Source organism: Corvus brachyrhynchos, unplaced genomic scaffold, assembly GCF_000691975.1.
Source record: "Corvus brachyrhynchos isolate BGI_N302 unplaced genomic scaffold, ASM69197v1 scaffold279, whole genome shotgun sequence".
Classification (NCBI taxonomy): Eukaryota; Metazoa; Chordata; class Aves; order Passeriformes; family Corvidae; genus Corvus; species Corvus brachyrhynchos.
In genome coordinates this window covers 2,528,657-2,532,480 of record NW_008246060.1, presented here as the reverse complement: position 1 = coordinate 2,532,480, position 3,824 = coordinate 2,528,657, and the positions used below count along the sequence as shown (strand labels likewise).

The 3,824-nt window shown below is 42.8% G+C and overlaps 1 long non-coding RNA gene across 1 annotated transcript; it reads right to left on the bottom strand.

Moving 5' to 3' along the window:
• Positions 1–3,604, bottom strand: LOC108449656. The gene is made up of 2 exons (XR_001865914.1): positions 3,426–3,604; positions 1–3,342 (listed from the first exon to the last, which is right to left on the bottom strand). It is a non-coding gene; the product is annotated as an uncharacterized LOC108449656 (long non-coding RNA).
• Between the last annotated feature and the right edge of the window lie 220 nt (positions 3,605–3,824).

Below are 3,824 nucleotides of genomic sequence, written 5' to 3'. Positions count from 1 at the left end.
CTCACTTGGCTGCTGAGCAGAGGTGAAGCTTGAACATTCATTTATGCCACCTACTTTTTAATGCCATTTGCCTGTCATTAGGCTGTATTTATCCTTTAACTCTTGATTAGGTTTGCTTAAGCTCCAGTTTTCATTGCTCCTGCAGTTCATGGCATATTTTGTGTTTAGTCTCACAGTCTGTCATTCCACAGCCCTCCTGATGGCTGACTCAGCGTGGAGAACCAACAGGGGTTCAGCTGAATCTACCGTGTCCCAGCTGGCAAATATCCTCTGCTTTCTTTTGTCATCAGCCAGTGATACACATCCCCACACCTTGTTAAAAAACAGGCCAGGTATAAAGGCAGAGCTGGAGTTCCTTTTTCTGGAAAGCAAACTTTGCCCAATATTCATGTCAAGTTCATCTCACTGCTCTTTTTCATTATCCCATCTGATGTTTCATCAAAGCTGTTTCTTCCTTTGTTGGAGCACTTTTTTATTGCTTGAAGTGAAGGCTGTGGATTCATATTCAGCATTTATCCTTTTAAATCTGAGTGAAGTACAAATAATCCTTTGCTCTGTTGTCTAATGCTCTTGCAGCTAAGCAGTATAGAAAGGAGGAGGCAAACTTTTCACACTACCATCTGTAACCAGCTAGTTCTGCCATTCAGTTTTTAGTTTGCTTGGGGCAAATAACTGTCATGTATTACAGCATGCAAGAGATGTAATTTTTTCATGCAATGAGTTACCAGCAGTTCACTGGAAAGGTTATCTTTTGTTGTATCACTTGCTACAGGAGATGTAGAATTTCCTAGAGATGATTTTGGGAGATGCAATCCTTTCATTAGGGTTAAATCTGTGAAAATAGTGGGCAGATGTACTGCTACAGGCCAACTATATGTAAATCTGGGATGATCGTGTACTAGCACTCTTGCTTTGCACCAAGACTAGTAGATCACAGTAGCTGCAGATGTTTGTGAGGGAAAAAGAATGTGTTTGAAGAGTAGTGGAGATTTGGGAAGCAAGCAGTTTCCAATTCCTGCATACTTGTGTTATGACCCTGAATTATGCCAGGCTCCTTTTAACTCTTGATACTGAACTATGACAGTCCTTTCTATACTTGGTACACCCTGAGTAGTCTACTGGTTTAGGAAACTAGGTGGTATTTGGATGAATAAACCCGAAGACAAAGAAGTTGCAGCAATTTTGACAGCTTTAGAAAGCACAGTATGGCTCTGCCTGGTCCAGTTTGATGGTGGGTTCCTACAGTGTCCACAAAGACTCTTGAAAGTGTGTAGCTGATGGTTTTTCATCTTGGAAAGGAGTGTGTGAAACAATGCTTAGGCATGGAGTAACAACCTTGTCATGCTAGTAACAGGAAGGCTGAATAGGCTGACTGACTCCAAGTTTGAACGTCGTCAGCAACTTCACACACTTGGGCTGGTAATTCCTCTACTGGTGTTTGCCTGAAGGAAGCAGGACTGCCAACATTATGTTGTAAGGCTCTGGGAAAAACTGGTGAGTATGCAGCTTTTTAAACTTAAGAGGACTCTGCATCTGCAATAGCTCGTGTCTTGTTTGTTACAGCCTCGCTCACATAATTTTCTACCTCCCTGCACCTTTTTTCACTATTATCCCATCCATAGTGATACAGGGCCTGACTGAATTCTCATTCCTGCATACCAGTGTGTGAAGGAAAAGAAAGGGACTACAGTTTCTGTTTCTAGCTCACCTGAGGAAACTAGAATCTATGCACACAAAATGAAGCTGCTCCGTATATATCCAGGTTGAAAGAAATTGCTCTTATTTTTCACCATCCTGTATCTCACTATTGGTAAGGTTAGTAAGTGTTGGTGTCAATATTCAGTGAGAGCTAGCTCTGAATGTTGCTGCAAGGAGCCATGCAGCAGTGATGTTACACTCAGCTCCCTCTCCCAGCCTTCTGCTGCAGCTCCAGAGTTGTGTCATCTGTTTCAAACCATTTAAAAAAATCCTTACAATAGTATATATATTACTGTTTGTACAGATGCCTAGTCCTTTTCTAAGGCTGCCTGATCCCATAATTTCAAGGCTATGGTATGACAGTTCAGCAGTCTGTCATTGCATTGTGTTCTTTTCCTTTTATCATTTTAGATTTGCTGCCTCTTGGTTCCACAGCAGATGTCAATGATGGGGAATAATGACAGTGAATAGGAGCGCTTGACCTACAGATACACCTTGCAGTTTAATGCTATGTATTTTGTATTGTCTGGTTTCTCATTTTCTGAAAATGTACCAGTTATTTACCTTGGAAAAGTGGTCACTTTTCTAAGGCCTCTCACTGTTATATCTGTCTGTGTGCCTTGATATGGGTAAGCAAATGGCTCAAAAGTGCTTTTGTGAAGATTCCCTCAGCGTGTGCCCACTGTTCACTTGTGCTGATAAACCAGCAGCCATGGCCTCTGTGTGGGGCTGGAGTGAGGGGATGAGCCTTTCTCCCTGCTCCTCACCTGGAGATAACTTGGTACATTAGACCTGGTAGTTCTTAAAAATAAAGCCAACACTCCCCCCCCCCGTCCCGAGAACCCCAAACAAAGCCAAAAGCACCCAAGTGCAGGTAAAAATTGGGTTTGGAAATAAAAAAAGGGAAAAAAAAATGACTATGACTTACGCAACAGTTAGTAATCTGTGTTGAAGAATGTATCAGAAAACAGTAATATTGGCAGCAGGAGGGCTCCTGCACTTACGGTCTTAACAAATTGCTATGGATCTGATTTGGCTATTTATTATCTCTAATCCTAGTGGTCTACCAGGAAGGAAGGAAAATAATTACTAATGACATATTTTAGTTAAAGTTAATTTATTGGTGGTGAGACTGTGTGTTCCAGGTGTTCATCAGTTTAGCAAGACATTTAACTATCAAATGTTCCAATTACAATGTGGTTAATTAAACATGATTAAGCTGTTGAGTTTACAAACATGCAACTAATTATATATAATTACACTCATAGTAGCTTTATGGTATGCAGCATGCAAGATAGATGTGATATTTAATATGTTTTGTAAGATTTTGTAAATCTGCTCTTAGTAAGAAACTGCCATATCCTAATACACTAATACATAAATATTGACAGCTTGCTCTGTTTTTAAGCTAACAGTCTTAAGTCTTGTGTGGATTGGCAAAAGCTGTTGGCTCTTTGCTACTTAAATTCTTCTGGTTTTTGATGCTGTGTGATCAGTATTTGTTGGGAGCTGCAGGTGGTTGGATCGCCCTTAGGAGCAGCTCCGCAGAAGTTTGGTGAGGGGAAGGAGTGTGTCCTGGAGCATCGGGAGTCTCTCGGCACGGTTTGCAAGTGTGGGCTTTCATGGTGGGTTTGCTGCGTTTCCCTAAGAGGGAGAGCCGGCCGTGCAGTGGTAACTGGAGACGTTCAGCCATAGCCAGGGGCAGGGTATGGGGAGAGACCTCTTACCCTTGAAGCCAGTGCTCTGAAGCAAAGTGGAATCGCTGAACTGAATAACGGAGGTGAATGAAGTGCAATAGGTCCCTCCACTTTTCCATCTGTCACAAAGGGCGGGAAGAGCTGTCCCGGCCTGGGCCCTCGGCGCGCCCCGGGGGCCGTCAGCCCTCAAGAAGGTGCTGCGGGGGCTGGCGGCCGGGGGGCAAGTGTGTCCTTCCTTGTTTGGCTCCATCCCTGTGTGTCTCAGCACTCAGGAGAATGTCACACTTGCTGCCTAGAAGATGTTTTACAAGTGTCATTGCCTACACAGATGAAAATAATGAAGCATCTTTAGTCCTTCTTTCTCTGGCATTCAGTTTCACAATCATCCAGTTGGAAATACTGCAATAGTATCAGTCAACAGCTAAAAAT